The sequence below is a fragment of the Myotis myotis genome, unplaced genomic scaffold, assembly GCF_014108235.1.
Source record: "Myotis myotis isolate mMyoMyo1 unplaced genomic scaffold, mMyoMyo1.p scaffold_m19_p_8, whole genome shotgun sequence".
Classification (NCBI taxonomy): domain Eukaryota; kingdom Metazoa; phylum Chordata; class Mammalia; order Chiroptera; family Vespertilionidae; genus Myotis; species Myotis myotis.
This window is the reverse complement of record NW_023416390.1, coordinates 33,427,897-33,441,155: the sequence shown is the minus strand read 5'-3', so window position 1 is coordinate 33,441,155 and position 13,259 is coordinate 33,427,897. Positions and strand designations below refer to the sequence as shown.

General features: G+C 50.6%; 1 long non-coding RNA gene across 2 annotated transcripts; it reads right to left on the bottom strand.

The window, feature by feature from the left end:
- Positions 1-531: 531 nt before the first annotated feature.
- On the bottom strand, positions 532-4,956 carry LOC118662123. Of its 2 annotated transcripts, XR_004969596.1 has the most exons (4): positions 3,998-4,956; positions 3,370-3,526; positions 2,739-3,182; positions 532-741 (listed from the first exon to the last, which is right to left on the bottom strand). It is a non-coding gene; the product is annotated as an uncharacterized LOC118662123 (long non-coding RNA). The 2 variants fall into 2 exon arrangements; XR_004969595.1 differs by having other exon boundaries at positions 3,370-4,956.
- Between the last annotated feature and the right edge of the window lie 8,303 nt (positions 4,957-13,259).

Genomic DNA, 13,259 nt, shown 5'->3' with positions numbered 1-13,259 from the left:
TTTAGAAACCAAGGTCTGGGTGCTCTGTGTGCTCATGACAGTCGATGTCATTGTTCCTTCAACTCCTCAATGGACAGAGATTTAAATATGTTTTTCAAAACATCATGAGTTCATACTGACGATGCCTTCACCTCCAAGCCAACATCAGGGAGCTTGTCCTCACAGCCCCATGCCTCCTGTGGGACTACCTCCTCCCACAGCAAGAATCTGGGCTTCCGACATTTGTATAGTGACTCATGTGCAAGAGAATACGCATGAAACAGTCTTATTATCACTGCACCCATATCACTACTGAAAACAAACCTATTATGTACATTTCAACATTTCTTTGTCTTTAAAAATATATCCCACTGGAGGCAGTATGGTCTGAGTAACCTTTTCAAGCTCAAATTAGCTGTTATTTTTCTGTGTGCTGTGATATCAGTTTGACACAGAGTGAGACCCATCTGTTCCTGCCTGCGGTCCGTTGTGTTTGATGCCATATAAAGCATGTGCACAGCACGGAGACAGTGAAAAATATCACTCAGGAAATTAAAATGCACGTTTTAATTAAACAAGATGTTCCTAAGCGATGTGGTGATGTAGGGCTGACTGGACGTAGAGGATGGTGGCCGTCGGCTGTTCCCTTGCTGCTCTTTGGAGCAGTATTCAGAGCCAGGACTTCCTGTGCAGCCACAGCAGGCAAGGGCGAAGGTGACTTTCAGAGGCGGAAGCGGGTCCTGAGAGGCGATCACGAACCAGCTGAGGAAGGAAAGGAACTCGCTGCTGAAGGGAGGCAGAGGCACTTGGCGACCTCAGCGGATGCCAGAGAGAATGAAAAGTCAGCACCCACTGGGAAGGCAGGCTTGCCGGACGCTTTTCTGAGTGTAAGTGGGGAGCAGTGATGGTGAGACGGAGCCACGGTGAGGACGGCCTGGTGGGACACGGGGAGGGCTTGGGCCACCTTTCCCGGATTCATTGGCGGTCCCATCGCTGCTTCTGCGGACACAGCTGCCGTTTGACTGACAAGCTGCTCTGACTGAAATTTGGCCGCTGAGTTGGTCCTTTAAATCTGGCTTTCCCCAAAGTGTATTTCATAATATCAATTAAACTTTCAATTCTCATGGGATTCACAAGTGCCATAATTTTTAAAACGTTGTGTGATGTCTGAAATTGTGAACCAGGTAATGCTGACCTCCCCAAGGAGTCACTGGATGTCAGACTGAACAGGCCCGAACGTTAAATGTCAGATGTGAGTGAACTCGATACTCTGCCTTCACAAATGGCTGCGTGCTTGCATACTGTGAGTTCAGACCTGCTCCCCTGTGCCTCTTCTTAGAGTTACCTAGGAAAGCCTGGGTTTCCCTGGAAACCATTGATAAGGTTTCAAAACATTTCAAAACAATATAACTGTTCTCTCGAGTTGTTTCCTTGGTTGCCGAGGAAACCCATCTTTTATTTTGACGCGGCCACGAAAGCAGAGGTATGCCTATGCCAAGAGCAGCTCGGTATCTGAACATTCTTGAAGGGAGGATCGGCCCTGAGTCTGAGGGTCCACAGATGTTTCCATCCCTCCACCCTCTGTCCACCGCCCTCCTGTTGGAGGCCCTCCTGCCCCAGGATAGGGCAGGGAGAGATCTCGGCTCCCAAGACCGGCCCTCATTCCTCAGCCCCCTCCGGCACAGCTGGTGAACGCTGGGAAATGCAGTGTGTGGTCGTGTGGCCCTCACCCCTTGTTCTTGCTGCTATCCAGATGATGAATAGACACCAAGCACACCAGGTCCCACCCCGTCTTCCTGCCTCCCTGGCCGTGGGAAAGGCTCTAGGGTGGGAGGCAGAGAGTGGGCAATGCCACCGGGAGGAAGTGACCTCAACCAGCCCCTCCCTCTCCTGCCCCAGCTCCCCAGGGAGCCCTGAGGTGTCCTCTCCTCCCGTTTGTGAGATGGTGCAGCGAGGCTGCAGGGGGCTGGGGTGAGGCAAGTGCACCAGAGGGGTGGGATGGGAATGGGGCCTGGGCCTGGGACGAGGGGGCAAGCAGAGGGAATGGATGGAGGCCTACCTGGCCCCAGCATCAGGACTGACTGGCATGGCTGGTGAGACCTGAGGGAGAGGGGTCAGTCCCCACTGTGGAGGCTCCATGGAGGAGGGAGGAAGGAGGTGTTGAGGAGGGCGTTCCCAGGAATGTTCCAGAAGTTGTTGGAGGAATCAGTGTCCAGCCACAGGGTGAAGAGCCTCCCCACAATGGGGAAGTCCACTTTTTGGAGAAACCACGGAGTTTTCCAGGAAAGTGAAACAGTGTGTCCCTCGGGCTCAACTTGGAGGCATGGGTTTGACTGGGGTTGGGAGCGATTCCTGGCCCTCACCCTTCGGAGCAGCTGTTCTCAACCTGTGGGTCGCGACCCCTCTGGCGGTCGAATGACCCTTTCACAGGGGTCGCCTAAGACCATCCTGCATATCAACTATTTACATTACCATTCATAACAGTAGCAACATTACAGTTATGAAGTTGCAACGAAAATAATTTTATGGTTGGGTCACAACATGAGGAACTGTATTTAAAGGGCCAGGAGGTTGAGAACCACTGTTCCGGAGTGTCAGGGCCCTGTGGCCTGGGAGGGCGGTAGAGGCCTTTGGGAGCCTGGCTGCTTTGGGCACAGAAGTGACTGGATGTGACTGAGTCCTCGGGAGACACGGGCAGCAGGGGAGAGGTGGGAGGGGCGGCAGGGGAGGCAGCATTGGAGCTGAGCTGGAAATCCTACCTGTGGTTTCCACAGTTGGCCAGGAAGGAAGCTCCCGGTGCAGCATGTGTGCCCAGCTGTCTGAGCTCGGTCCGTGAAGGGGAAGAGGCAGGTGCATCTGAGCAGGCCCAGGGAGCCTCGGGGCCCTTGGCAGACAGGGGGCACCGCCCTCAAACGGGCAGTGGCTTAACTCATGCCACCTGAGCCCGTTTGGAAAAGAGGGCGCCTTCCTCTCCCAGGAGAATGGGACACAGGCAGGATGCTGGGGAGTCTGGGGCAGGTGGAGGGGACAGGTGGGTCTGTGGCTTTTCAAACCCCTCCGGGTGGGAAGCTGCCTCCTGGGTGGAGTGGGTGGCTGGTAAGCTGGGCTGCGTGTGTGCAGTGCTGACGTGGTAACTCCTGGCACCGGCGTGCCTCTTGCTGAAGACAATGCTGGTCAGGCGGCTCAGCTCCTGGGCAGGGGCCCTGGGAGGGGAAGAACTTGTTTGCTCCAAACAGGGAAACTCGTCTGATCCTGGGTCACATTCCTTCTCCCTCCTGAAGGACATCATTCCTGAATCGCCACCCCCCACTTCCACCAACCTCCCCCCGCCCCCCCGCCTTCCTTTCTCTCTAAAATCAATAAACTATTAAAAAAAAAAATACACCGAACTCCAAAGCATGTCCTTGATCAGTGCCTGTGGCTCCAGGGAGTCTCTCATGGGGGGCGGGGACGGAAAGGTGTGCCTGTGGGTGTCCTGCGTGGTCCCGGAGGGCTGGCTGGGCAGCTGTCCACGGCGTTTCTCAGGTCGGCCTTGCCTGAGGAATTCCTAGGGAGATTTTCAACATTTTCACAGAGATACCTGGATTATGAAAACAGTCCTTACATTGTTTGCCTTCAAAAAAGCATCTTTTGGAAAAACATTCTTTGGGGGCACCCTGCCCCTCTCCGAGGGTACGACTCATTGCTTTCTGTTACTGGGCAGGCGGGGCAGGTTCCCGCGGGCCAGGCTGACCTGTGCTCATCCTGAGATTCAGGCAGACCTGGGCGTGTCTCTGTGGCCTCTGGGCTGACCCCACTGAGGAGGATTTGTTTCCAGCCTTTGGCTCTTCCTGGGAAATAACTCAGTCTGAGGGGAGGGAGAGTGGACAAGCACAGAGTGGCCCAAAGCCAATGACCCCACGTGGCAGGGAGAGCAGTGTCTGTGCCACAAACTGCGCGTGGCTTAGCCCACACGGACTCGGGTGTCTTAGGAAGAGGACCCGGACATTGAAAAGTGACTAGGATTGAGCGGACTTACTGCTGCCCTAACCTTCTCCCATTCTGCAGCCCCGGCCACGGTAGAGAAAGGGTGTGCCATTGGGGGCTGTGCAGCCTGTCCATGGAGTTTTCACGGTGACCCTGGCCACTTTCTTGTAGGGCCGGCGGCTTCAGAAACATCGCTGACCTTGCCATGCAAAGCAGTCATTCCAGTGGGGAGCTGGAGTCAGGGCCCGGGCCTGGTACCGACTGTGGCCTGGAATGCGGAGACAATTCCTGGGCTGTGCATGCAGTAGTTTCTGCATCAAGCCATCCACAGAGCTGGATGAGACCGGCACGACTAGGAGTGCACCAGAGATGACTGAGACCCTGTGAGGAGGCCTGGAAAGGAAGGAGGTGGGCAGATGAATCGGAGAGGAATCCTGTGACTTGAGAAATAAGTAACAAGTTAACACTGACCAACTAGAATAGATAGGTCCAATTTATCAGCTATGGAGTTGGCAAAGACATTTTAAAATTACAACTCCAAGGGAGAGCTAACGCCATTAGGTGGTTGTTGGTGGGGAACATTACAATGAGTGGATCAGGCTGGCAACAGCTGATCCCTATCATCTTAATGTCACCGAAGATGGGGCACCCAGACATGGGCCTGTCGAAGCTCCACAACAGGAAGCCGCAGCACTGCCTGTGCAGTATTACTGTACCTCCACCCTGAACCTAATTGAGCCTCTATCAAGCATGCCAAACTCGCAGCCGGCATGCCGCAAGTTTAAATAAACGAGGCATGCGGCCCACCGGCCACGAGTTTGCAATGCTTGCTCTAGATCTAACTACGGACCCACAGGAAATAGGAGGCTTAGAACAAATGTAGAGAACTTCTCAGTGGCCCAGTGGTTGAGCATCGGCCTATGAAACAGGAGGTGACGGTTTGATTCCCTGTTAGAGCACATGCACGGGTTGCGGGCTTGATCCCCAGTGGGGCGTGTGCAGGAGACAGACAATCAATGATTCTCTCTCATTATTTATGTTTCTATCTCTCTACCTTTCCCTTCCTCTCTGAAATCAATAAAATATACATATAAATATATTTTTATTTTTAAATAAAATAAAAAATAAAGAACTCCTCAATGAAGTGAGACATTCTCTCGGACAAATGACCTGGGAAATCACTGGATTGTTTCCAACAAATACCTGCCCTGGAGAAACCAGAGGAGAAGGCAAGAGAATTAAGAGACATATCAGCTAAAAGCGATGAGAGGAGCAACTGTACCAAAATGGCCAATCCCAACTTCCCGAGACAATCAGGAAAAACGGAGGAGGGACTGGTTAACAGGCAGTAGGAATAAATTATTGCTAATCTTTGGGGTGTGATGATGGCATTGTGTGTATGCGTTGAAGCTTTGGCCACGTATTTGTTAGAGATGAACACTAGAGTATTGGGGAGTGAAATGATATGATATCTGAAATTTGTTTTAATTGCCCCAGAAAAAACAAAAAGAGTTTTGGAAGGACAGATGAAACTCAAAGAACACAGGGGGAATATTGAAACGGGGACTGGATATTGGGAGTTCATTATCCTCTTCTCTATATTTTTGTGTATGTTTGAATTATTTTCATATTAAAATATTTTTTAAAAAGCCATGGCAGTTCCCATGGATTGGCAAAGATATGAAGAATTTTTATTATTTCAGATATTATATTATCCAGTTTAGCAGTTTCCTTTGGTTCTACCTTCAATTTCTCTCCTCATTAGGTTCTTGTTATCCTTAAAACTCTTGAGGGTAGGAGACCGTTTTAGAAAACAAAGTCTTTCTTGGCTAAGTCCATTATCTCTCTGTCATCTGTATCTTTCCTGGGTCTGCCTCTATGACTGGTTTTGGCCCCAGCTTCATGTTGCATCTTTCACATCTTCACCTGTCTAGTAAATTTTGATGGCATATTAGACATTGTGAATATTACATTCTTGAGTGTCCAGATTTTGTTGTCTTCCTTTAATACTATTGCGGGTTTTTGTGGGCTTTCTTTCTTTTTTTTTTTTTTTTTTTGGCAGGCGGTTAAATTAATTTTTAATCAGATTGATCTTTTTGAGTCTTGTTTTTAACGTTTTTTTGTAATGACGGGTTTAGGCTAGCTTTTATTGTTGAGCTAGTTTTGTATAAGACTAAAGCCTGACCTTTCTGAGTTCTTTTCTGCGTGCTCTGTTTATGCAACAAGGTCTCTCCACTTGACTGATGGGAACTGTGTGAGCTCTGGAAATTGTGAAACTTACAAATTCCAATAGTGGTTCTTTCCTTGACCTTGGAGAGTTGATCCTATGCATGCACAGTGCAGTTTTCAGCCAAAGACTCAAGACGGGAGGGGAAGCTTTCAAAGGGCAGTTCTTCTGTGTGGCTCATTCCACCTTCCATATATTCAGCTCTCAACTCTCCTTGGCCTCCCTGACCCCCGATCTCAGCTCCTCAGCTCGAGGAGACCTCGGCTCAAGGAGGAATGCTGGGAATTGCTCTCCCTTTGCTGTGGTCCAGAATCGGGGCATGTGGTGACATCAGAGGAGTTCACCTGATTTGCTTTCCTTCTCTCAGAATCCGGCAATGACCTTGGTCCGATGTCTAAAAACATTTGTTTCCTGTACTTTGTCCAGTTTTCTAGTTGTTCATGGTAGATGGGCAAGTTCAGTACTGGCTACACCTCATGGCTAGAAGCAAGAGTCCAACTTTCCCATTTATTAAAAAAAAAAAAAAATCATTTACCCAGTTTAGAAACTTCTTTCACTAAATGAATGAAGGCAGTTTCTTTCACTAAATGAATGAAGGTGAAGTTTGCACACACATAGGATCAGCGTTTTATGGTGAGTATGAGGGACACCTAAGGAAGCCGGGACAGTGACTCCTTATATTATTTCTTCGTGTGTTGTCTTTGCAGGAAGAAAAGGTTGGAAAAAAATAGAAAAACAAAACAACAGTAAACCAGAGTAGCAGAGGGAACTAGTCCCTATAGGCGCGAAAGACTTTGAAAGGAAGTTTAATCCTTCAAATGAAGAACGAAAGAGCCAACTGGTAAGAAAACAGACGTCCCCAGCCCCCAACCACCAGTGAGTCCAGAGGACCTGTCTGCTCCCCGCACAGCGCAGCATCGAGGCGCAGCACACGATAAACACGCACAGAGGGCTCGGAGCTTCCAGTCACAGCCCTTGAGTGGCTGGTGTTGGTATAAGAGCACTTTCACTGAGAGTGTGAACTCAAAACTAAGGGGACTATTCAAGAGCAGTGAACAGGTTTGGAGAGAAGGGCAGTGAAACCCACGCCTCTGCTCTTCAGGAACTGCCCACCCTATTCTCTCTCTCTCTCTCTCTCTCTCTCTCTCTCTCTCTCTCCCCCCCCCCACCCCCTCTGGCTCTCGGGTGCTGCTCCCCTATGTGCTGGGGGCGTGGTGAGCACGGCTGAGATCACATCGGACCTTGCAGGGTGGAAGGGGGTGTCCTGGGATGCAGGCAGGCAGGGAGCGGGCCGGCTGCGGCCACGCTCATTCAGGGACGCGGCTGCATCCTGGCGTCTGAGCAGCCTCCCCCGGGACTCCCACTTGCCACTCTAAAACGCCACTATTTCCCTTTATGTGAGGTTCAGGCCGACTCCTCAGAGGTTAGACCTTATGTTGCTCCTTCTTCACTGAACGCCAGATCTGAGTGCGTAACTCAGAGGGAAAAGGCAGCAGCAGAAAGCATTTGTGGCAGAGCCAGAGGCAGGCAGTGCAGTTCAAGGCCCTACATTTGCCCAGAAGACCAGAGGCGCTCCCACGAGCTCCCGGGGGCCCGTGGCAGCCCTCCTTTGACAAAGCTGAGCTATAAAGCCACAGGTAATGATATTAGAACCCGACGCCTGCAGGCAGTTTTCAGAAACCTTCCATATATCCAGCTCTCAGCTCTCAGGGTGTGAAATGGTTTGTAAAATATGATGGCAGTTTTGTTCCTTTAAGCGCCTCTAAGCGCCATGGAAGACGCTGCTGAAGAGTGACATTAAGAACGATAAATGAGCAGCAGGGAGGAAATTCTCGCTTCAGGACTGGCAATGGCTGGCTGTTTGCATTTTGGACATAATAAAAGTGCCAGCAAAACAAATATGTGCTCGGCTTTCATTCGGAGCTCTGCGGGGTTGTCAGCCCAGACCCTCCCTGTGAGAATCTGGGTGACCCTCCTGTCCCCTGCCCCTTTTTCATCCTTTCTCCTCCCTCCCCCTCCCTGCCCTTCCTAGGGCAGGTGTTTGTTGTGCTGGCTACACCGGCCACCAGGGATGCAGTGGTGAGCAGAGCCAGACCAGGCAGCAGCCCAGAGTGTCCAGGGGGAGGCAGGGGTCCAGGAAAGAATCATATTAAATATGGTGCAACCACGAAGTGAGAGGAACTCTCTGGAGGAAAGGCACCAGAACTTAGGGGTGTTTAACAGCGGACAGGGATCGAGGGCCCCCCTAGAAAGAGCTGGAGGAGAAGCTACCCAGGAGCGGGTCAGGAAGGGCTGGGATGGAGGGAACCATCTCCAAAGAGGGGCCCTGGTGACAGGGAGGGGTCAGGGAGCAGAGAGCAGCCCAGATGTGATTTCTCAGGTCTCTGTTCATCCTGCCTTTAAGGAGGTCTCTGCGAAGGGGCAGTCCTGGCCAGGCTGCCACGGCGTGTTTCGGTCCTCCCCGGCCTGGGCAGATAAGGGCATCTGGCTCCCTCTTATCAGCAACTGGGGTGCAGGAGGAGAGCCGTGCCAGACACCGGTTGGCGTCTGCGGGCTGACCTCACCACCGCATTCAGAGCTCCTACATTTTTCACTGCATAGCTCTCATTTTTCATGCTGCTCACCCGGGGATGGCTTCAAGCTGTCACAGAGGGCGCCACGGCTCTCTACGGAGTCAGTCTACCCGAATCTACCTCTTCAAACACTGCGGAGCTGGGATGAACAAAGAATATTTATGGTGGAGAAACATGGGTTGAACTTCATCTTTGGGAACTCAGTGAAAGGGCTGATATTCCCCCAAACTACAGCTGCTGAGTCACCTTGCCGTTATTCCTTGGGGTGCATAGAAACCATAAATCAAAGGGGTTTGGGATGATTTTTCAAAGACTGTGTAACCACGAGAGAGGAGGTACGATCCGAACGCACCTGACAATTATCTCTCTAAAAGGCTGAGTAGCTCTCTGGGTATTTTGAGCTTTCTCTTTTGGAAACGGAGAAAATCTCACTCTTCTTCTTAGTCTGTGGGTACTTCTGCAAGGACACACCTGATCATTTTTTCCTCGTGTGTTAAATTCTGATGCAGACAAATCCACCCGCTTAGAACACCATGATGTTGTGGAAAACAGGAGGGAAACTGTGACGACTATATTTCTCAGCAGCCTCCCCCTTAAATTACAAGGTTTTCAAATTAAACCTTCGGAGTTCATGTAAAGAAGATGGGCAGTTTCTAAGGAAGAGGATGCTGTTCAGTTTATGTTCATACTTAGTTTCTGGCAAAATGTTGCTAGGGTTCTTGGCCTTCAGAGAAAGGCCAAAACGTCTCAGCCAAACGTCTCCAAACCTGCTGCAGAGAAAAAGGCAGCTTGACCAAGGAATTCTCGGGGGGGGGGGGGGAGGTTAGTGGGTGCAGGGGGACTGTGGGCTGTCTGGGTCGTGTATGACAGAGATGGGTGGGGGTATGGGAGCGGCGTAACCCAGGACCTGGCTGGTGTCCTATATATAAGTCAGCATTACTTCATTCAACACAAAGTCTGTGGAAAGAGGGATCTATTGCTTCTATGGGCAGTCGCGCATTTACAGACCTGTTTTGTCATGTGGTTCAGGAGTCTACATCTCGTCACTGCCGGTCCCTCTGTCTTCCATCGAAGGGCTTCCCTGGTGACCGGATCGTTGGCTGCTGCAGCCGACGGCCTCGGGCCCCCTGCTGGGAGAAACCCATCTGTACCGCTCTGGAATCCCGTGGTATCTGGGTAGAGAGCTCAGAGAAAGGCCGCCCATTGTTTCCACGTGGACGCCGTGAGCAGCAGCTCTGTGGCCAGGCTCCTGGGGTTTCCTGTTGATGATGGAGGTGCCCTGAGTCCGCTCAGGTTGGGACTTTGCCTGTGTCCCCAGGGGAACCCCGCCCTGGGGCTGCTTCATTTATTCTTTTATTGCGTGTTGGTTTTATTAAAATGCATTTTGCATTCCACTTATACATGTATTAAACCCTTGAACCTTAAATGTATACAGTGCTGTATGTCAATTGTGTCTCAACAAAACCAAAAGAAAATGCATTCTCCTTTCACCAGGATTCCTTTGCCATGTATCAAGAATTACATGTGAAGAGTTTAAAACCACGTGATTATATCTGTCATTGATTCCAATGGCACTGTGGATGCAGGTTTGCACGTTAGGACCCTGGCTGCACTTCCACAGTAACCGGATAGGCCAGTGTTTAGGCCCAATCGACCAAGTAATCCATGCTTGCCAGCTCACCGCAGAGAAATAGGCCCACAGACACACGCTCCCACGCACATGTGTGGGCCACTTGGGGCCACACAATCTCCACTGGCCCCTACCCCTCCTCCTAACAGGAATTCTAGTTGGTTCATGGTTACATTGCAACCAACTAGGGCAGTGGTCGGCAAACTGCGGCTCGGCAAACTGCGGCTCACGAGCCACATGCAGCTTTTTGGCCCCTTGAGTGTGGCTCTTCCACAAAATACTGGCTCTTCCACAAAATACGGCTCTTCCACAAAATACCGACTTCTGCGCATGGGCCACGAAGTTTCAATCGCACTGCATGTGCGCGCCTGCATGTGGTATTTTGTAGAAGAGCCACACTCAAGGGGCCAAAGAGCCACATGTGGCTCGCGAGCCATGGTTTGCCGACCACGGAACTAGGGGCATAGAGCTCCCACCCGCAAGCTCCCAGGTGACTGAAGAATTTTTGGCTAATGAAACAGTGGAATTCTATTGGGTATAGGTGGCCAGGAAAGTTCTCCTTTGCCTTGTAAAAAGAGAGATTTAGCTGGCAGACCCCACACCCTTTTTGCTCTCCTTTTCTTACTGCCCGGATAATGGTCCCAGCCCCGGGTGATGCCGGCCTGGCAGTGGGACAAAGCCACACCCTATGGACGGCTGTGCAGGAGACAAGGGAGGCGGTCCCTGAGTGAGAGCATCACCCTGGACGACTTGTCAGGTGAGAAAAACGAAGCCCTCCCTCAACAGGGCTGCTTGTGACCAGTGTCCTGCTGCGTCCAGACTAGTGCAGTCCTGGCCGACAGGCAGAGGGACAGGCACGGTGCACCTGGGCAGGTGTGCCCTGGCACAGGCAGGCTGCACCTCATCAGTGCCCGTGTCAGTCCCTCCCGCCCCCTCTGTTTACCTTAGCGCTGCAGGTCCCTCTCTGATGCTTGTTAAAGTTCTGCATAGCACAATCTTTTACACAAACACCACCTTTCTCAGAGCTCTAGGCTAGTGGCTGGTAAACTTTTGTGACTCATAATCCTGTTTGAGAATCTATTAAAATGGTGGATAATCCCCTTAGAAGATGCACAGACCATAATAAACAAAAATTAGTGCACCACTGAGGGGTTCATACACCCCCTGAGGCCCATCTGGGGGCCCTGGTGGAAACCTCCTGTTCTGGGCACACAAATCCGTTGTGATTATCTGCCTGTATATGGCCTCTCAGCTGATTAACAATATGCAAATTAGGTACTTGTTTAATTTTTAATTTTGCAAATGGGTATTCATTCTGTTCCTTGGATACTTACAGCTAATTCTAAATGACTCTCATTTCATAAATTATTATCTGTAGCAAAAAATATAGAGAGAATCAGGAAACTATCACCAGCACAGAGCAAGAAATCCAACAGCACAAAAAGACACCCAATGGAAACTGAGTCCTCCCCTCAAATGCAGATTCCCAGGCCCCAGCAACCCATGACCAAGTATCGTGGTGTCATTTTAGGAATGCTTTGTGCATGGCCCTGTTATTTAATTTTTTTTTAAACAAATATTTTTATTGAGTTCAGCGAGGAAGGGAGAGAGAGAGAGAGAGGGAGAGAGAGAGAGAGAGAGAGAAACATCAATGATGAGAGAAAATCATTGATTGGCTGCCTCCTACACGCCCCACACTGGGGACTGAGTCCACAACCCGGGCATATGGCCCGACCGGGAATTGAACCGTGATCTCCTGGTCCATAGGTCAATGCTCAACCACTGAGCCATGCCAGCCAGGCCTATTTTATCTTTTAACAAAATGGGAGATTTTATACTCAGTTCTAGTTTTTTCATTTACTATATCTTGACGATCTTCTCTCACCGACAATTATGGATCTGCCTGTTCCTTTAATGGTTGAGCAGTGTTCCGCTGTGCAAACGTACTGCGATTTATCTGACTGCCCCATTATTGATGCACATTCATGTTGCAGCAACTTTAAAAATCGTTCACGGTTCACCAGGCCTCTGTGTCTCCATGCCAGCTGCTGAAGTATGTGGAGAGCCTACGAGCTCATTATATCTGCTTGCCCAGAGGGAATTAAAAACGAAAAACCTATGGCAAACCCGTCTCCACTTTTCATCGTCTCCACATAAAACGCTCTCAAGGGAAAAGTACAGTTTTTCCTATTGGCCACTTTCAATTATGCAAGTCACCATTTCTATCTCTTGCTGGGGCTTCTGACCCACAGCAAAAGGTCAGCTGGATGTGGCAGGAACGTACAGAAAGGACCTCAGAGCCAGGCTGCCTGTGTTTGAATCTCAGCTGCACACTTCATAGCTGTGTGACCTTAGGAAAGTTACCTAACCTCTCTGAGCCTTACTTTCTTATCTGGAAAACATGGATACTAATTGTACCTATCTCACAGGGACCTCTTAAGGACTCAGGTCTTTAGGACCTTGACAGGCATGGCGAAAGCGCTAGGTCAGTGTTGGCTAATTTTAGTCTAGATGGCCTTGGACTAAAACCGAGGAACCCTTTGCTTCTGTGGTGGTGGTGTTGTCCAAGGTAAGGAATACCAGGCCTGTCTCAGAACCCTCCTTGAGCTTAGATGCAGGCACACACATGCACACTCCACACCCACCTCCCAGGGGCAGCTGAAACCTATCAAGCCTGCACTGGCGTGCAGGGGGGCTCCTGCAGGGTGCTGCAAGGACAGCGTTAAGCAAATGAGAGGGCTGTGCACCTGCCCAGGCAGGGCCCCCATGGGGACAGGAGGCAGCTGGAATCCCACAGCCATGGACCATAGCCCTGAAGACAGCGCGCTGGCGAGGCCCAGGCCTGTGGAGCAGTGTCCAGGGGAGAGAAGCCACTCCTTCTCAC